The 22,065-nt window shown below is 34.9% G+C and overlaps 1 non-coding gene across 1 annotated transcript; it reads left to right on the forward strand.

Moving 5' to 3' along the window:
* Nucleotides 1-10,707: 10,707 nt before the first annotated feature.
* Nucleotides 10,708-10,815, forward strand: LOC148568599 (small nucleolar RNA R71). Its single transcript, XR_015882974.1, has one exon. It is a non-coding gene; the product is annotated as a small nucleolar RNA R71 (small nucleolar RNA).
* Nucleotides 10,816-22,065: the final 11,250 nt, after the last annotated feature.

A 22,065-nucleotide genomic window follows, 5' to 3' on the forward strand; every position in this document is an offset into this window, starting at 1 on the left:
GCTCATCTTTTGAGGTGGAAAGAATTTGGCCAGGAAAGCACTGACCAGCTTATCCCAAGAGTTCAAGCTTTCCTTAGGTTGTGAATTTAACCATGTTCTAACTTTGTCTCTTACAGCAAAAGGGAAAAGCATAAGCATGTAGACCTCGGGATCAACTCTATTGGTCTTGACAGTATCACAGATTTGCAAGAATTCAGCTAAAAACTGATGAGGATCTTCCATTGGAAGTCCATGAAACTTGCAATTCTGCTGCATTAGAGAAATTAATTGAGGCTTAAGCTCAAAGTTGTTTGCTCCAATTGCAGGAATTGAGATGCTTCTTCCATAGAAGTTAGAAGAGGGTGCAATAAAGTCACCAAGCATCTTCCTTGCATCTCCACCATTGTTATTAGGTTCGGCCATGTCTCCTTTTTTTCGAAAATTTCTGTCAGGTTCTCTCCAGAGTGTTGTGCTTTAGCTTCCCTTAGCTTCCTCTTTAGAGTCCTTTCAGGTTCAGGATCAGCTTCAATAAGAATGTCTTTGTCCCTGTTCCTGCTCATATAAAAATTAAGAGAATAGAAAAGAAAATATGGAATCCTCTATGTCACAGTATAGAGATTCCTTATGTAAGTATAAGAAGAGAAGAATAGAAGAAGGAGAAGAGAAAAATTCGAACACAGAGAAGAAGAGTGGGTTCGAATTTTTGAGTGGAGGGGGGTGTTAGTAGATAAATAAATAAATAGAAAGATATGAGAGGGGGAAGAATTCGAAAATAATTAAAAAGAAAAAATATTTTTGTTTTTATTTTAAATATTAATTAGAATTCGAAAATTAAGAAGGAAAATAAAATTAAATTGAAATTTAAAACAATTAGTTAATGAAAAGAAATTTTTGAAAAAGAGGTTAGTGATTTTCGAAAATAAGAGAGAGAAAAGTAGTTAGGTGGTTTTGAAAAAGATAAGAAATAGTAAAACATACAAAAAATCAAGTAGTTAATTGAAAAATATTTGAAAATCAATTTTGAAAAGATAAGAAGTTAGAAAAGATTTTGAAAAAGATATGATTAGAATAGAAAAAGATATGATTGAAAATCATTTTGAAAAAAAAAGATATGAAAAGGGAATTACAAAGATTTGATTTTGAAAATTAAAGTTGATTACTTGACTAACAAGAAACTAAAAGATATGATTTTAAAATTTAAAGATTGAACTTTCTTGATAGGCAAGTAACAACTTGAGATTTTTGAATCAAAATATTAAATGTTAGTAAAGTTTTTGAAAATATGGAATAAAATTAAGAAAAAGATTTTGAAAATCAATTTTAAAAATTTTCGAAAATATGAAAGGAGAATGAAAAAGATTTGATTTTTGAAAAAGTTTTGAAAAGATAGGATTTTTAAATTGAAAATTTGACTTGACTCATAAGAAACAACTAAATTTTGAAAATTTTTTGAAAATATCAACTCAAATATTCGAAATTTTATGAGTGAAATAAGAAAAGATATATTTTTTTATTTTTGAATTTTTAATGAAGAAAGAGAAAAATATAAAAATGATGCAAAATATGAGAATTTAAGATCAAAACACATGATGCATGCAAGAACACTTTGAATGTCAAGATGAACACCAATAACTTATTTTTGAAAATTTTTAAGAAAAGACACACATGCAAGACACCAAACTTAGAAATTTTCAATGTTTCGACACTAACAAATTGAAAATGCATATGAAAAACAAGAAAAGACACAAAACATAAAAATGCAAAGATCAAACAAAGAAGATCATCAAGAACAACTTTGAAGATCATGAAGAACATAATGCATGAGTTTTCGAAAATTTTAATGAAAATTAAAAAAAATACAATTGACACCAAACTTAAAAATTGACACTAGACTCAAACAAGAAACACAAAATTATTTTTGGTTTTATGATTTTAAAATTTTTTTTGTATTTTTCAAAAATTAAAAATAAAATAAAATTACCTAATCTGAGCAACAAGATGAACCGTCAGTTGTCCAATCTCGAACAATTCCCGTCAACGACGCCAAAAACTTGGTGCACGAAATCGTGATTGTTCATTCCCTGGTAACGGCGCCAAAAACTTAATACGCACGTTCATAATCTCAATTCTTTTTCACAACTTCGCACAACTAACTAGCAAGTGCACTGGGTCGTCCAAGTAATAAACCTTACGTGAGTAAGGGTCGATCCCACGGAGATTGTCGGCTTGAAGCAAGCTATGGTCATCTTGTAAATCTCAATAAGGCAGATTCAAATGGTTATGGAGATTTGATAATTAAAATATAAAATAAGATAGAAATACTTATGTAATTCATTGGTGAGAATTTCAGATAAGCGTATGAAGATGCTTTGTTCCTCCTGAACTTCTGCTTTCCTATTGTCTTCATCCAATCATTCATACTCCTTCCCATGGTAAGCTGTATGTTGGGCATCACCGTTGTCAATGGCTACTTCCCGTCCTCTCAGTGAAAATGGTCCAAATGCGTTGTCATCGCACGACTAATCATCTGTCGGTTCTCGATCATGTTGGAATAGAATCCAGTGATCCTTTTGCGTCTGTCACTACGCCCAACACTCGCGAGTTTGAAGCTCGTCACAGTCATCCCTTCCCAGACCTTACTCGGAATACCACAAACAAGGTTTAGACTTTCAGGATCTCAAGAATGGCCGCCAATAATTCTAGCTTATACCACGAAGACTCCGATCTTTCGGAATGGAGGCTAAGAGATAAACGCTCGATCTAAGATAGAACGGAAGTGGTTGTCAGGCACGCGTTCATAGGTTGAGAATAGTGATGAGTGTCACAGATCATCATATTCATCACGGTTGAAGTGCAAGCGAATATCTTAGAATAGGAATAAGCTTGAATTGAATAAGAAAACAATAGTACTTTGCATTAATTCATGAGGAACAACAAAGCTCCACACCTTAATCTATGGTGTGTAGAAACTCTACCGTTGAAAATACATAAGTGATGAAGGTCCAGGCATGGCCTAATGGCCAGCCCCCGAAACGTGATCTCTGAACATAAAATTATTCAAAGACTAACCAAAGATATATAATAAATCACTAAAAGTAGTTTTTATACTAAACTAGTAGCTAGGGTTATATAAGATAAGTAAATGATGTAGAAATCCACTTCCGGGCTCACTTGGTGTGTGCTTGGGCTGAGCATTGAGCTTTCATGTGTAGAGACTCTTTTTGGAGTTAAACGCCAGGTTGTAGCTTATTTCTGGCGTTTAACTCTGATTTCCATCCTGTTTCTGGCGTTTAACTCCAGAATAGGACAGGAAGTTGGCGTTTGAACGCCAGTTTGCGTCGTCAAAACTCGGGCAAAGTATAGACTATTATATATTTTTGAAAATCCCTGGATGTCTACTTTCCAACACAATTGAGAGCGCGCCAATTGGGTTTCTGTAGCTCCAGAAAATCCATTTCGAGTGCAGAGAGGTCAGAATCCAACAGCATTTGCAGTCCTTCTTCAGCCTCTGAATCAGATTTTTGCTCAAGTCCCTCAATTTCAGCCAGAAATTACCTGAAATCACAGAAAAATACACAAACTCATAGTAAAGTCCAGAAATATGATTTTTATTTAAAAACTAATAAAAATATACTAAAAACTAACTAAATCATACTAAAAACTATGTAAAAACAATGCCAAAAAGCGTATAAATTATCCGCTCATCAGGTTGCCAATAGAATCGTCGTCAGGTTGGCTAGCCCATTGTAACTACTACAGTCATGGATCTTTTGGCAGTTTCCTACTTTGAGGACCTTTGGGTATGAGACATTTTGTTGGTTGTTCATGTTGAGGTATACATATTTGTATTATATGTGTTATGTGGTTTATTAGTCATTCCATTTTTTGCCATTATTGATTTTATATATTGGTTTGCAAGAGGGTGGGATATCTACCATCTTTCTAACGAGAAAAAGCCAAGAGTCATGCAATGGAGGCTTAGGACTTGTCTTTAGCACCGTAATACTACCTGCCATTATATACGTCATTACAATCCCCATAAATCTGTGCAACTACCTTCTGCTTAGCCAACTGGTGCATGAAATTGTGATTCACACTTTTCACAATTCCGCATAACTAACCAGCAAGTGCACTGGGTCGTCCAAGTAATACCTTATGTGATTAAGGGTCGATCCCACGGAGAATGTCGGCTTGAAGCAAGCTATGGTCATCTTATAAATCTTAGTCAGGTGGATTCATATGGTTATGAGGTTTTGATAATTAAAAGATAAATAAAACATAAAATAAAATAAAGGTACTTAAGTAATTCATTGGTGGAAATTTCAGATAAGCGTGTGAAGATGCTTTGTTGCTTCTGAACCTCTGCTTTCCTATTGTCTACTTCCAACCATGCGCACTCCCTTCCATGGAAAGCTGTATGATCCTCTTGGATGAAAAATACCAGGTACGATCTCTGCACGGTTAATCAACTGTCAGATTTCTCGTCTCGGATGAAAAATACCAGGTACAGCTACCGCACGGCTAATCATCTGTCGGTTCTCGCTAGCATTGGAATAGAACCCTTGTCCTTTTGCACACTGTCACTGAGCCCAACATTCGCAAGTTTGAAGCTCGTCACAGTCATCCTTTCCCAGATCCTACTCGGAATACCACATACAAGGTTTAGACTTTCCGGGTCTCAGGAATGGCTACCAATGGTTCTAGCCTATACCACGAAGATCCTAATCTCACGGACTCGGTCCATGTATTAGAGACCCAAGAGTATATACTCCGGCTGTCGTCCAATGACTATGTTGAACATCATGTAGACCGCTTTGTGGTTGTCAGGCACGCGGATCTTAGCTAAGCGAGTAACGAAGCTTGGGTGATTGTCACGGGTCACCCTTTCATTCTGACTTAACTGAATTAAGTACGAGAGTATATCTTGGAGAAGAAGTAGGCATGAATTGAAATAAAAACAATAGTACTTGCATTAATTCATGAAGAACAGTAGAGCTCCACACCTTAATCTATGGGGTGTAGAAACTCTACCGTAGAAAATACATAAGTGAAAAGAGGTCTAGGCATGGCCGAATGGCCAGCCTCCAAGTCCAAGTCTCAGATCTAAAAATGATCAAAGATGGTAAAGTCTCCCAGTATGCGAATGAAATAGTAAAAAATGCTATTTATACTAAACTAGTTACTAGGGATTACAGAAAATAAGTAACTAAGTGCAGATAGTGCAGAAATCCACTTCCGGGGCTCACTTGGTGTGTGTTTGGGCTGAGCATTGAAGCTTTTACGTGCATAGACCACTCTTGGAGTTAAACGCCAGCTTGGGTGCTAGTTTGGGCGTTTAACTCCAGTTCTAGTGCCAGTTCTGGCGTTTTACTCCAGAAAAAGGGTCTCAAGTGGGCGTTAAGACGCCAGTTTGGGCCATAAAATCTCGGGAAAAGTATGGACTATTATATATTGCTAGAAAGCCCAAGATGTCTAATTTCCAACGCAATTAAAAGTGCGCCAATTGGGCTTCTGTAGCTCCAGAAAATCCATTTCGAGTGCAGGAGGGTCAGAATCCAACAGCATCTGCAGTCCTTTTTCAGCCTCTGAATAAGATTTTTGCTCAGGTCCCTCAATTTCAGCCAGAAAATACCTGAAATTATAGAAAAATACACAAACTCATAGTAAAGTCCAGAAATGTGATTTTTGCATAAAAACTACTAAAAATATAATAAAAAGTAACTAAAACATACTAAAAATTATGTAAAAATAATGCCAAAAAGGGTATAAATTATCCACTCATCACAACACTAAACTTAAATTGTTGCTTGTCCCCAAGCAACTAAAAACAAAATAGGATAAAAAGAAGAGAAAATATAATAAATCTCAAAAATATCAATGAAGATTAGTTTTAATTAGATGAGCGGGACTTGTAGCCTTTTTGCTTCTGAACAGTTTTGGCATCTCACTTTATCCTTTGAAGTTCAGAATGATTAGCATCCATAGGAACTCAGAATTCAGATAGTGTTATTGATTCTTGTAGTTCAGTATGTTGATTCTTGAACACAGCTACTTTATGAGTCTTGGCCGTGACCCTAAGCATTTTGTTTTCCAGTATTACCACCGGATACATAAATACCACATACACATAACTGGGTGAACCTTTTCAGATTATGACTCAACTTTGCTAGAGTCCCCAGTTAGAGGTGCCTAGAGCTCTTAACCACACTCTTTGCTTTGGACAATAACTTTAACCGCTCAGTCTCAAGCTTTTCACTTGACACCTTCACGCCACAAGCACATGGTTAGGGACAGCTTGGTTTAGCCGCTTAGGCCAGGATTTTATTCCTTTGGGCCCTCCTATCCATTAATGCTCAAAGCCTTGGATCCTTTTTACCCTTGCCTTTTGGTTTCAAGGGTTACTGACTTTTTCTGCTTGCTTTTTCTTTCTTTTTCTTTATTTTTTTCGCACATTTTTTTTATTTTTCGCCATTCTTTTCCTTCTTTTTTTTCACAAACTTTTGTTTTTCACTGCTTTTTCTTGCTTCAAGAATCAATTTTATGATTTTTTAGATTATCAATAATATTTCTCCTTTTTCATTATTCTTTCAAGAGCCAACAATTTTAACATTCATAAACATCACCATAAAAAATATGCACTGTTCAAGCATTCATTCAGAGAACAAAAAGTATTGCCACCACATCAAAATAATTAAGCTAATTTCAAGATAAGTTTCGAAATTCATGTACTTCTTGTTCTTTTGCAAATAAAAATATTTTTCATTTAAGAAAAGTGAAGGATTCATAGGACGTTCATAGCTTTAAGACATAGACATTAAACACTAATGATCATGTAATAAAGACACAAACATAGACAAAACAGAAAGCATAGAATTCGAAAAACAGAAAAATTAGAACAAAGAAATTAAAGAACAAGTCCACCTTAGTGATGGTGGCTAGTTCTTCCTCTTGAAGATCTTATGGAGTGCTTTAGCTCCTCAATATCTCTTCCTTGCCTTTGTTGCTCCTCCCTCATGGCTCTTTGGTCCTCTCTGATTTCATGGAGGATAATGGAGTGCTCTTGGTGCTCCATCCTTAATTGCCCCATGTTAGAACTCAAATCTCCTAAAGAGGTGTTGAGTTGCTCTCAATAGTTGTGTGGAGGAAAGTGCATCCCTTGAGGCATCTCAGGGATTTCTTGATGAGGAATTTCCTCATGCTCTTGTTGAGGTCCATGAGTGGGCTCTCTTGTTTGCTCCATCCTCTTCTTAGTGATGGGCTTCTCTCCTTCAATGAGGATGTCTTCTTCTATGACAATTCCAGCTGAATTGCATAGGTTACAAATGAGATAAGGGAAGGCTAACCTTGCCAAAGTAGAGGGCTTGTCTACCACTTTGTAGAGTTCTAGAGGTATGATCTCATGAACTTCTACTTCCTCTCCATTCATGATACTATGGATCATGATAGCCCGGTCTATTGTCACTTCAGACCGGTTGCTAGTAGGAATGATAGAGCATTGGATGAACTCCAACCATCCCCTAGCCACGGTCAAGCCTTCTTAATTGAACCGGCTTGCCTCTTGAGTCTCTCTTCCATTGAGCTCCTTCCACACAGATGTCTATGAGGACTTGGTCCAACCTTTGAACAAAGTTGACCCTTCTGGTGAAAGGGTGAGGATCTCCTTGCATCATTGGCAAGTTAAATGCCAACCTCACATTTTTTGGACTGAAATCCAAGTAATTCCCCCGATCCATTGTGAGCCAATTCTTTAGGTTCGGGTTCATACTTTGATCATGGTTCTTAGTGATCCATGCATTAGCATAGAACTCTTGAACCATTAAGATTCCGACTTATTGGACGGGGTTGGTGAGAGCTTTCCAACTTCTTCTTTGAATCTCACGTCGGATCTTCGGATATTCACTCTTTTTGAGCATGAAGGGGACCTTGGGGATCACCTTTTTCTTGGCCACTACTTTATAGAAGTGGTCTTGATGGATCTTTGAGATGAATCTCTCCATCTCCCATGACTCGGAGGTGGAAGCAATTGCCTTCCCTTTCTTCTTTCTAGAGGTTTCTCCAGTCTTAGGTGCCATTAGTGGTTATGAAAAAACAAAGAGCAGAGCTTTTTCCCACACAAAACTTAAAATATTTGCTCGTCCTCGAGCAAAACTTGAAAAAAAGGAGGAGAAGAAGAAGAAATGGAGGAGATGGAGGGGGTGAGTGGTTCGGCCAAGGGGGGAAAGAAGTGTTTGTGATGTGTGAAATTGAAGGTGGTGATGAGGGGTATTTATAGGGTAAGAGAGAGGGGGAATTCGTGTAAGAATGGGTGGGTTTGGAGGGGAAGTAGTTTGAATTTGAATGGTGGGGTAAGTGGGGTTTTATGATGGATGGATGTGAGTGGTGAAGAGGTTGTGGGGACGAGGGTAGGATTTGATAGGTGAATGGTATTTGGGGAAGAGGTATTGATGGAATTGGTCAAGGGTATTTGGGGAAGAGTGTTATGGAGAGGTGTGAAGAGGAGAGAGAGTGAATTAGGGGTAGGTGTGGATCCTGTGGGTTCGCAGATCCTGAGGTATCAAGGTATTCTGCTCCCTGCACCATTCTGGTGTTCAAACGCCCTCTGTGTGCCAATTCTGGCATTAAACGCCAGCTCTGCTACCTTTTCTGGCGTTAAACGCCAGGCTGATGCCCCTTTCTGGCATTTAATGCCAGCCAGGCACCCTTTTCTGGCGTTAAATGCCAGTCTGTCTCCCATTTCTGGCATTTAACGCCAGCCAGACACCAGACACCTTTTTTTGGCGTTAAACGCCCAAAGTGCTGCCCATTCTGGCGTTTAACGCCCAGAATGCTGCCAGACTGGGCGTTAAACGCCCATTCTGCTATCCTTACTGGCATTTAAACGCCAGTAAGCCTGTCCTCCAGGTTGTGCTGTTTTTGATGCTGTTTTTGATTTTGCTTTAATTCTGTAGCTGTTTTTATGACTTCACATGATCATCAACCTAAAGAAAATATAAAATGACAATGGAATATAAATAAATATAATTAAATAACATTAGGTTGCCTCCCAACAAGCGCTTCTTTAATGTCAATAGCTTGACAGTGAGCTCTTAGAGAGCCTTACAGAGACTCAGAGCTTAATGATGGTCTCCTAACACCAAACTTAGAAGTTGAGTGTGGGAGCTCTGTTTTACTCTGTATTGAGAGAAGCTTTTTATGCTTCCTCTCCATGGTTACAGAAGAAGATCCCTGAGCCTTAAACATAAGGTAGTCCCCATTCAATTGAAGGACTAACTCTCCTCTATCCACATCAATCACAACTATTACTGTGGCTAGGAAGGGTCTTCCAAGGATGATGGATTCATCCTCATCCTTCCCAGTGTCTAGGATTATGAAGTCAGCAGGGATGTACAGGCCTTTAACCTTCACTAAGACATCCTCTACAAGTCTATAAGCCTGTTTCATTGATTTGTCTGCCATCTCTAGTGAGATTCTTACAGCTTGTACCTCAAAGATCCCTAGTTTCTCTATTACAGAGAGTGGCATGAGGTTTATTCCTGACCCCAGGTCATACAGAGCCTTCTCAAAGGTCATGGTGCCTATGGTGCAGGGTATTAAGAACTTTCCGGAATCCGGTTTCTTCTGAGGTAATTTCAGTTGAACCAAGGCATTCAGTTCATTGATGAGCAATGGAGGTTCATCCTCCCAAGTCTCATTACCAAATAAATTAGCATTCAGCTTCATGATTGCTCCTAGATACTAAGCAACTTGCTCTTCAATAATATCTTCATCTTCTTCAGAGGAAGAATACTCATCAGAGCTCATGAATGGCAACAGTAAGTTTAGTGGAATCTCTATGGTCTCTGTATGAGCCTCAGATTCCTTTGGTTCCTCAATAGGTAACTCCTTAGGGATCAGTGGACGTCCTTTGAGGTCTTCCTCACTGGAAATCATTGCCTCTTCCTCCTCTATAGGTTCAGCCATGTTGATTATATTTATGGCCTTGCACTCTCTTTTTGGATTCTCTTCTGTATTGCTTGGGATAGTACTAGGAGGGATTTTAGTAACTCTTTTACTTAGTTGACCCACTTGTGCCTCCAAATTTCTGATGGAGGACCTTGTTTCAGTCATGAAACTTAGAGTGGTCTTAGATAGATCAGAGACTATGGTTGCTAAGTTAGAGAGGCTCTACTTAGAATTCTCTATCTGTTGCTCAGAAGATGATGGAAAAGGCTTGCTATTACTAAACCTATTTCTCCCACCATTATTATTATTGAAGCCTTGTTGAGGCTTCTGTTGATCCTTCCATGAGAAATTAGGATGATTCCTCCATGAAGGATTGTAGGTGTTTCCATAGGATTCTCCCATGTAATTCACCTCTTCTATTGTAGGATTCTCAGGGTCATAAGCTTCTTCTTCAGAGGAAGCTTCTTTAGTACTGCTGGATGCAGCTTGCATTCCAGTCAGATTCTGAGAAATCATATTGACTTGCTGAGTCAATATTTTATTCTGAGCCAATATGGCATTCAGAGTATCAATCTCAAGAACTCCTTTCTTCTGAGTCATCCCATTATTCACAGGATTTCTTTCAGAAGTGTACATGAACTGGTTATTTGCAACCATTTCAATGAGTTTCTAGGCTTCTGTAGGCGTCTTCTTTAGATGAAGAGATCCACCATCAGAGTGATCCAATGACATCTTGGACAATTCAGACAGACCATCATAGAATATACATAAGATGCTCCATTCTGAAAGCATGTTAGAAGGACACATTCTGATCAATTGCTTGTATCTTTCCCAAGCTTCACAGAGGGATTCACCTTCCTTCTGTCTGAAGGTTTAGACTTCCACTCTAAGCTTGCTCAACTTTTGAGGTGGAAAAAATTTGGCCAAGAAAGCATTGACCAACTTTTTCCAAGAGTTCAGGCTTTCTTTAGGTTGTGAGTCCAACCATATCCTAGCTCTGTCTCTTACAGCAAAGGGGAAAAGCATAAGTCTGTAGACCTCGGGATTAACCCCATTGGTCTTAACAGTGTCACAGATTTGCAAGAATTCAGCTAAGAACTGATGAGGATCTTCTAATGGAAGTCCATGAAACTTGCAATTCTGCTGCATTAGAGAAACTAATTGAGGCTTAAGCTCAAAGTTGTTTGCTCCAATTGCAGGAATTGAGATACTTCTTCCATAGAAGTCAGAAGTTGGTGCAGTAAAGTCACCAAGCATCTTCCTGGCATCTCTACCATTGTTATTGTTTTCGGCTGCCATCTCTACTTCTTTTTTGAAAATTTCTGTAAGGTCCTCTCCAAAGTGTTGTGCTTTAGCTTCTCTTAGCTTCCTCTTCAAGTCCTTTCAGGTTCAGGATCAGCTTCAACAAGAATGTTCTTATTCTTGTTCCTGCTCATATGAAAAAGAAGAGAACAGAAAAGAAGAGGAATCCTCTATATCACAGTATAGAGATTCCTTTATGTGAGTAAAAGAATAGAAGAATAGAAGAATGAGGTAGAGAGAAAATAAAGAGAATTCGAACACAGAGAGAGGGAGAGGGTTTGAATTTTAAGAAGAAGAGAAGTGTTAGTAATTAAATAAATAAATAGAAAGAGATGAGAAAGAGAGAGTATTCGAATATTAATTTAAAAGAAAAGAAAAATATTTTTTTTATTTTAATTATTAGTTAGAATTTGAATTTATTAAAAGAAATAAAATAAAATTAGAATTTAATACAATTAGTTAATAAAAAGAATTTTGAAAAAGTGGGTAATAGTTTTCGAAAATTAGAGAGAGAGAAAGGTAGTTAGGTGGTTTTAAAGAGGATAAGAAATAGAAAACTTTTTAAAATCAAGCAAAAAGTCAAGTAGTTAATTGAAAAAGATTTGAAAATCAATTTTGAAAAGATAAGAAGTTAGAAAAAAGATTTTGAAATTAAGTTTTGAAAAAGATATGATTGAAAGATATGATTGAATTTTATTTTGAAAAAGATTTGAGAAGGAAATTAAAAAGATTTGATTTTTAAAATTAAAGTTGATGACTTGACTAACAAGAAACTAAAAGATATTATTCTAGAATTTAAAAATTGAACCTTTCTCAACAGGAAAGTAACAATACTTGAAATTTTTGAATCAAAACATTAAATGTTAGCAATGATTTCGAAAATTATGAAATAAAAATGAAAAAGATTTGATTTTTTTTTTGAAAAAGATTTGAAAAGATAAAATTTTTAAATTGAAATTTTGGCTTGACTAACAAGAAGCAACCAAATTTTGAAAATTTTTGACTAAGTCAATCCAAAATTTTGAAATTTTTGAGTAAAATAAGGAAAATATATTATTTTTTTATTTTTGAATTAATGAAGGAAGAGAAAAACAACAAAAAAGACACATGACATAAGAATTTAAGATCAAAACAAATAATTCATGCAAGAACACTTTGAATATTATGATGAACATCAAGAACATATTTTTTGAAAATTTTTAAGAAAAGAAACACATGCAAGACACCAAACTTAGAAATTTTTAATGTTTAGACACTATGAATTTGAAAATGCATATGAAAAACAACAAAAAGCACAAAACAAGAAAATCACAAGATTAAACAAAGAAAATCATCAAGAACAACTTGAAAAGCAAAGAAGAACACAATGCATATATTTTCGAAAATTAAGAAAATTTTAAAAACATGCAATTGACACCAAACTTAAAATTTGACACTAGACTCAAACAAGAAACACAAAATTTTTGGTTTTTATGATTTTATTAAAATTTTTTTGTATTTTTCAAAAATTATTTTGGAAAAGGAAATAAAGAAATTCAAAATTTTTAATAAGAATTCCAAGATTCGTGCAATGCTAGTCTAAAGCTTTGGTCCAAAAGAATTAGACATGGCAAATGGCCAGCCAAGCTTTAGCAGAGCATTACATACAACAGCCAAATTGATGGGAACCAAAAGGCTCTTGCAAAGATAAATGAAAACTTCGGTCCAAAGGATTAGACATGGCTTAAAAGCCAGCCAGGATTCAACATATCTCAAGAAACTCTAGAATTCATTCTTAAAAACTCTGAAGAACAATTTTTGTTTGTATTTTTTTTCGAAAATAAAATAAAAGGCTTAAACATAAAATAAAATTACCTAATCTAAGCAACAAGATGAACCGTCAGTTGTCCAAACTCGAACAATCCTTAGCAACGGCGCCAAAAATTTGATGCACGAAATTGTGATTCACACTTTTCACAACTCCGCACAACTAACCAGCAAGTGCACTGGGTTGTCCAAGTAATACCTTACGTGAGTAAGGGTCGATCCCACGGAGATTGTCGGCTTGAAGCAAGCTATGGTCATCTTGTAAATCTTAGTCAGGCAGATTCATATGGTTATGAGGTTTTGATAATTAAAAGATAAATAAAACATAAAATAAAATAAAGGTACTTATGTAATTCATTGGTCGGAATTTCAGATAAGCGTGTGAAGATGCTTTGTTGCTTCTGAACCTCTGCTTTCCTATTGTCTTCTTCCAACCTTGCACACTCCCTTCCATGGCAAGTTGTATGATCATCTCAGATGAAAAATACTAGGTACGATCTCTGCACGGCTAATCAACTGTCGGATTTCTCGTCTCGGATGAAAAATACCAGGTACAGCTACCGCACGGCTAATCATCTGTCGGTTTCCGCTAGCATCGGAATAGGACCCTTGTCCTTTTGCACACTGTCACTGCGCCCAACATTCGCAAGTTTGAAGCTCGTCACAGTCATCCCTTCCCAGATCCTACTCGGAATACCACATACAAGGTTTAGACTTTTCGGATCTCAGGAATGGCTGCCAATGGTTCTAGCCTATACCATGAAGATCCTAATCTCAGGGACTCGGTCTGTGTATTAGAGACCCAAGAGAATATACCCCGGCTGTTGTCCAATGACTACGTTGAACATCATGTAGACCGCTTTGTGGTTGTCAGGCACGCAGATCTTGGCTAAGCGAGTAACGAAGCTTGGGTGATTGTCATAGGTCACCCCTTCATTCTGACTTAACTGAATTAAGTATGAGAGTATATCTTGGAGAAGAAGTAGGCGTGAATTGAAAGAAAAACAATAGTACTTGCATTAATTCATGAAGAACAGCAGAGCTCCACACCTTAATCTATGGGGTGTAGAAACTCCACCGTAGAAAATACATAAGTGAAAAGAGGTCTAGGCATGGCCGAATGGCCAGCCTCCAAGTCCAAGTCTCAGATCTAAAAATGATCAAAGATGGTTAAGTCTCCTAGTATGCGAATGAAATAGTAAAAAGTGCTATTTATACTAAACTAGTTACTATGGATTATAGAAAATAAGTAACTAAGTGCAGATAGTGCAGAAATCCACTTTCGGGGCCCACTTGGTGTGTGCTTGGGCTAACCATTGAAGCTTTCACGTGCATAGGCCACTCTTCGAGTTAAACGCCAGCTTGGGTGCCTGTTTGGGCGTTTAACTTCAGTTCTGGTGCCATTTCTGGCGTTTTACTCCAGAAAAGGGTCTCAAGTGGGCGTTTAGACGCCAGTTTGGGCCATCAAATCTCAGGCAAAGTATGGACTATTATATATTGCTGGAAATTCCAAGATGTCTACTTTCCAAGGTAATTGAGAGCGCACCAATTGGGCTTCTGTAGCTCCAAAAAATCCATTTTGAGTGCAGGAAGGTTAGAATCCAACAGCATCTGCAGTCCTTTTTTAGCCTCTGAATTAGATTTTTGCTCAGGTCCCTCAATTTCAGCCAGAAAATACCTGAAATTACAGAAAAATATACAAACTCATAGTAAAGTCCAGAAATGTAATTTTTGCATAAAAACTACTAAAAATATAATAAAAAGTAACTAAAACATACTAAAAACTATGTAAAAACAATGCCAAAAAGGATATAAATTATTCTTTCATCACCAACCAAACCTTCATGTAACTTGATCTGATATCATAACTTGCCTCTGTTGCATTTTGCAAGGCCTAAATCGACATAACCGTGTTAGCTCTAACCATAGGAAAGATGAAAAAGCACATATGAGATGGTAATCAAGCTTTTGTAATCACTAAAAATCTTTGTGGCTAGACATGTATGAGGTCCGTTATACTTTCTGATCTCCTAAGTACCCTTTTGCTGTCTAAGAGTGATCTGAATAAATCAACTGAACTTGTTACAAATTTCTTATACTTTTCATGGTACTTGATGTGATCTAACTCAACAACCCTATGATGGATGTTGTAAGTCATGACATTGAGCACTAAGCATGATTTCCTCTTTACTTTGAAACTATTGTTCAACTTGAAACGCATTTGGAGTAGATATATCATGTGAATCTCTGCCCTCAAATCTGGATCATACATTTGACAAACCGTGGTGTGCCATGGCCTCCAAGTTTAAAGTTGAAAAGTGCAGTAGATATTGTTACATTCCGAAACTTGAGGGGCCACCCTGATTGACTGAAATGTTTCTTCCTAAATTCTCATTGCTATCCTCAACTATCATGGGGGGCTCCACATCCTCGTCATCTTGCAATGCATCTTCCATAGGATTTGGTTTTTCACCCCTAGCTGAAGATGGTATCTTCCCAGGAGAAGCAACTATTGCAATCACAAGCTCACCAAAAAAACGATTATCACCAATGTCACAAGCATTATCATTAACACAATTTAAATCAACTGCGAAGGACGGAGATACCACTAACATTACTTCAAGTGCAACTGCAAGCTCAAATCTAGAGGCAACTACAAGCATTGAGCTAAAGGCTCCTGAAAGTTCTACAGATTGAGAATTATGATTCGATCCTCCTGAATTAGCAACCACATCTCCAAGCTTGGCCAGCAATTCATGGATTCTCACCTCGAGCTAGAAACTGACGATGACATTAAAACAAAATTTACAAATCTTCATCACTCTCTATAACATAATAATCGTACTTCACAAAATCTCGCACAACAAAAATGAAAATGATATAAAATAAATACTCCACATGATTGATGTCATGGACTTCTAGTTTCTGTAGCATGGTACTTTGCAGCTCAACAAAAGTAGTAGATTGTCAGATAAAGACATTCAATAAATCTTTATCAGTAAATTTTATTCCTTCTTGCACTTTTTTTTTTTAATATTTTCTCTATAGTGCTCAAGAATTAGAAATTTATCATTACTAGTCATTGTGAATGTCACTTTAAATAACAACAAATGTTTTGGATGTATTTACAGACCTTACCTATTGCTAAATTGGATTACCTTATTTCGTAATATATTAAGGTGTAAATCAAATTACTCTGATTCAATTTACCTATACTTTCCTCTTTCTATAAATCAATTTTTCCTGCATTGATTTGATAGGTTATCTAAACCCTAAACTCCTTCAAAAAGTAAATCGACGATGTGGTTAATGTTAATTTACGTCTTTTGAGCTTTTGAACATAGATCAAATTTGGCTTTTTCGATTTATGTGTAAATGGATAATCGAACTTAGCTTATGCGATTTACATAGATTAAAATACAACTGATGTATAACCAAACTAAAGAATTAAGACATCTATATAATTTTGATGTCCAACTGTTTTATTAAAATAAATTACCCACAACTTTATTAGGTATTGGCAGGCAATATCCATGTAAAATTCAATAGTTTTCAAATTTTTATAATTGAATTAAATTCTTAAAAAATATTTGTACATATTATTTTATAATAATATATTTATACTTATTATGCATTAAAAATTAAGAATTTTATACGATGTAACAAATATTATATTATTTTGTATCAAATTTGTTTTTATATAAAATATATATTCCCTTTCTTGTAGTTATTTTAATTAAAATAATGATGTAACAAAAATAAATTGGTTAAATAATTTTCTCATCTTCTGGAAACAAAAGAAGTCGTATATATATGGCATCTGCATGTATTTATTTTGCCCTTAGGAAAGGAATCAAAGGATGAAGATGTTATGTGGTTGAATGATAAAATAGAAAATTTAAAATAATTATATAATATATAGTAAACTAGTACTAGCTACAAAATTTAACACCCCCCCCCCCCAAAAAAATTTAAATTTTGTGACTTGTTTAATATGCAATTGAATTAATTATTTGATTAATCTAAATTAATTAGTTAGAGAGAGAGAACTGAAATTGTATGTACTTAAATATTTATTTAAGACATAAAAAGAAAAGAAAATAAAATCTTTCTAAAATATTGAGCTTTCCCGTGAAAAATGGAGGCAACGGTTTCCATTAATTTTTTGCGTTGATCAGAAGGTAGTATTTTTTTTTTGTGACAATCAGAAGGTAGTATATGTAATTACAAGCGGACCCTGTGACACTAAATTTTTTAGACTGTGTTTGGTTATCGTCTCAAAATTATAAAAATAGAGACACAAATATATAAAAATATAATATATAAATATAAAAAAATATTAATTTTACATTGTGTTTGATAATTAAAAAATAGACAAAATATACTATTCATAATTCTATTAAAAAGTTAATTTTATTCTTATTATGCTATTATCATTATTACTTTTGTTTTTTTTATTCTTCTTCTTTCAAAATTATCACAATTTATCATGGTATCACTGTTTTTAAAACCAACACAAATTTTTTTATTTTTAGTAATTCTTCATCCAAAATAAAATCAACTCTATAAACATCAAAGCAAAATTGCTAAAAATTATTAACATAACAAACACAAATCTCCATCAACTCAAAGAGAGAATAAATTATCATCCCACCTACAATAAAAAATACCACAAATAAAATTTAATTCCAAATTCAATTATTCAATATTTATAAAATAAACAAAAGTTCTTTAATATTATCCTAATTGAATAATACAAACAGATTCAAAATTTTATTAAAATATAAATTTTGAAACAAATACAAATTGAATCTGAGGTAGAATAAGACAACAAAGTAGACAAAAGAAAAGAAGGAGATAAAGAATGATGAAAAAAAGATAAAGATGAAAAGAGGTGAAAAAAGGGCAAGGCCGACAAATTAAAAAAATACCAGTAGATCTATAACGACGATGAGATATGTGGTTGCTTTCATTGTAAATCTACAGTTGCTCTGGGGAGGGAGGGAGGGAGGGAGGGAGGGAGAGAGAGAGTCCGTCGTTACAGCAACTGTCGCTGCTGTCGCTATTGATGCTGACCGAATGGTGAGGCAAAAAGATCTCTTTTTTGCTGTGACGCTACCAAGAAGAAGACGAACATCGCCGCTAGAGAAAGGATGGAGGCGACACCATCGAAGCCCAAAGTCATGCAACAACAATGGCAAAGTATGGAGGCTACAGAGAGAAAATGAAGAATGGTTGAAGAAAAGGAAATTAGGTTAAAGATACTAAGGATACGAATAGAATTACAAAAATATTAGAGGAATAAAATTATAAAAATTTTAGTGTTTTAGACTGAATATTAGTGTCTTACCTATTGGAAAAACACAATACATATTTTTTTTATAGATATCTCTATATAACCGTATCTCTTTTAATTTTGTGTCTTACGTACCAAACAAAGAACACGTCCTACCGTATTTCTATCTTTGGCATACATAGATATCCCTAATGCCGCGCCTTACTTCTCCACTCTTCCAAACACTTATAAAAATCTGCTTTGTTACGTGAACATGTACGAACAGTTGCTCCAAATTCAGCCAACTCTCCCACAATGGCATGCCTAATTCAAAATAAAAATAAAAAATATAGCTTTTATAACATAAGAGATAATTAAAGTTTAGGCACGAACGAACCCTATGCCTCTTGTTTTACCGGTCACCAGTGAGGTCATTCCGTGGAATGACCATCTTTCGCCTTTGGACTTCAACTTTGTTTCCTCCATTTTTTTTCCTTCCAATTAAAGAGTGCTGCTTCTGCTGGTCTCTGTAGTTTCTTAGGCATGGAAAAAATGTCTAGTTATGAGTGAATTTTTACATAGAATTCAATATCTATTTTATCTCTATGACTCTATATTAATGAAGTTTGTTCCATTCACAAAACAAAAAGAAGTTTGTTTTACTATAGGATGTAACTCGTGCAATGATTCTGACAGTGAAAAATATTATTAAAAGGTATTTAACAAAATAATAAATTATTTATAGTATCTTAATTCTTAATAGATATTTTTTTATATGAAAAAATAACTATTTGTATTCATGAATTTTGCGAACGTTAATAAAAGTACTCATCAAACAAAAAAATTAACATTATACCTATAAAAGATGGGCTCCGTGTGATAAAATTACCTAAATCCTAATTTTTTGTTGACTTTTTAATAAAAAAATTTTCAAATCACCCACATCCACTACAAGATTTTTCTTTATTTGTGGCAGTTTTTTTTCTTATTTGTGGAGGTTTATAACCCCCACCAAATGATTTGCGGAGGTTTCTAAAACCCCCAAAATTTGAGGTGCCACGAGATCTTTTGTGTAGTTTTTAGAAACCTACACAATCTATTCAGTGGGAGTTTTGTATGTGTTTAGTGGGGTTTTGTATTGAATTTTTGTGGCAATTTTAAATCACTTTTGTGGCAGTTTAAAACCTCCACAAATTAATTTTTTAATTTAACAAAAATTAACTATTTTGTGAGATTTTCAAACCTCCACAAATCCTGTAATTATTTATTTATTTTTAATTTCAAATCATTCATTAATCTCATCTCATTTACATACTCTCAAATTAGAAATTTATTTTTTAATATCAATTTAAAAACTAAATCTTTTATAATACAATTTCTCCATATAAAACAATTCTATATATAAAAAAATTTCTCAATGTCAGTAGTTCCAAACATAATTGTATATGGTATTGTGTTACATAACTATTACTGTTTTTTTTTTTAAAAAGTAAAATAAAACAACTTTAATATCTCAATATCATCTAATTACATAAAATAAATACACAAAAAAATTTAAAGCATACACACAAACTAAGCTCTAAAATTTTAACATTAATAGTATATAATTACACTGAAGGTCCCAATCCTAAAAGACCTTTTAACATTATCAAGTTAATTTATGTTACTTTCTGTGTAGCTGAATTTCTTCCTCAGTAGAACCACATAGCTCAAGTCCTCAATCACCTTAATTCATTAATCACTAATTAACCACAATTACACACTTAATTATTTCAAATCATATATATAGAGTAGAGACAGAACCTTGTGAATTGCTCCCAATTGAACAACACCTTCTCTTACAGCAATGAGAGCTATGGTCTGCATCAAGAAACAATAAAGATCCTATAATGTAGACACATGAATATAAATGTTTATTATTTTCTTATCATAATCATCATATATAATACTACCTTTAGTCGAGATTGGAACTGTGCTTCCCAAGTCCTAGGATGCTGTAATTAAGAATATAATTAAGCATGAAATCATGAAGTTGTAATAAGAGTAAGATTATTAATGAATTAATTAATAAGTAGTATTAACTGAATCAGTTGAATTATGCCACGCTGACAAGAAGTTGATTTCTTGTTCATTAGGCTCTTTGTATATCCATTTGTGACTCTGATCTGCAGCAACTTTTCCTATCAACCTGCACTTATTCAATTCCACCCATCACAATAATAATTAATAATTGTATTATTGATAATCACATAACATAAACAGAAGAAGAAGAACCATTATTATTATTATTATGATTATTATTATTAGGACAATCACCAGAGTTTATTTCAGGTGCTGCTGCTGACGCTGCACAGTTTTAAGCTATAGCGCATGAGAGAATTTACGATGCAAAAACAGTTCCTAAGGTGAGCTGTGGTATCACTAGATTATTGGTGGGTATTGCTTTTCCTGCTGCCTGACCCTTCTTTTATACTCTGTAGCATCCTGCAAAAATAAGACAATACTACAATGTTAAGAGATCTTTTATAATAAGAAAGAAAAAAATGTCCAATTTCCTAGGTTAGATACCTAGATAAATAGATGATATCCCTCTGTCTGAGCAGGATCAACAGGATTTGGCTGGTCAAGCAAATCCTGGATACTAACAAGAATTTACTTCACTGTTATAGCTGGTCTCCACCCCTACAATGACAATAAATCTGTAAACCTGTTTGCTCACTGACATGCAAATCAAACTATATAAGTTAGTCTCAAGCAGTCCTACACAAGAGAGATGAACTTACACTATCCTCATTAAGTATAGACAAGCAAACAGTTCCAGATGGATAGACATTAGGGTGGAAGAAGCCTTGTGGGAATTTACACTTCGGAGGCTTGCTAGGGTAGTCTTCACTGAAGTGCATTGTAAGGGGAAAAAAGCCACCTTTCCAATTAGTCTGCAACATATGAAATGTAAACTTGATAGAATGCAAATAACAGGCTCACTATTCAACAAGCTGCTTTTTTAGGTGGGACACAGCTCACAGTTGTCAACTGAAATTATGACCCACACAGCAATTACACACAAAAACACAGACACAAAGGGTGCTTAGAAGCTAGAATCAAAAGTGGGAATGGAAACAGTACTAGAAAAAGTTTTAACAAAGCAGTAAAAGAACAATCAAGAAAAGTAACAACCAAAGCAGTGAAAAATAGCACTTTTAACAAACATCCAATTAAAAAAATGCAGTTACTAAAAATTGAAGGGAAAAAATAAGAACTGAATCTCAGCAAACAGCTAATTGTAAAGGGTGTTTTGAAATCATTGCAACTCATGATACAAGTATGATTCAAAGTCTGCCATTATCAAATTTCAGCAACAACAAATCAGATCATGTGCGATCTAAATTATGCATCCAGAAGTTCTAGTTCTAAGCATGATACTAGTGGCTTACAGCCTTTCAATAATTGCAAAAGACATTAACAAGGGGAAAAATGTTCCTATCCTTCTAACTCACTAAACACGGTGACTAAGGGGTAGAATGTCAAGATCATTAATGTTAAAAATTAATAGTTGCCAATCTTTTCGACTGCCTAAAAGAATCAATCTTTTATTTTAATTGCTTATTTAGTAATTGGTCTTTTTCATTTAATTTGCCTAAAAGAATCAAACCACCAAAGAGTAATTAGTCTTTTACTTCATGGAACAAACAAACTTGATTGGTTTGTTGCCATAATTAATTACTGGTTATGAAAAAAAATGAACAAGCATAACTGACAAG

This window comes from Arachis ipaensis, chromosome B4 (genome assembly GCF_059453495.1).
Source record: "Arachis ipaensis isolate K30076 ecotype BB chromosome B4, ASM5945349v1, whole genome shotgun sequence".
NCBI lineage: Eukaryota > Viridiplantae > Streptophyta > Magnoliopsida > Fabales > Fabaceae > Arachis > Arachis ipaensis.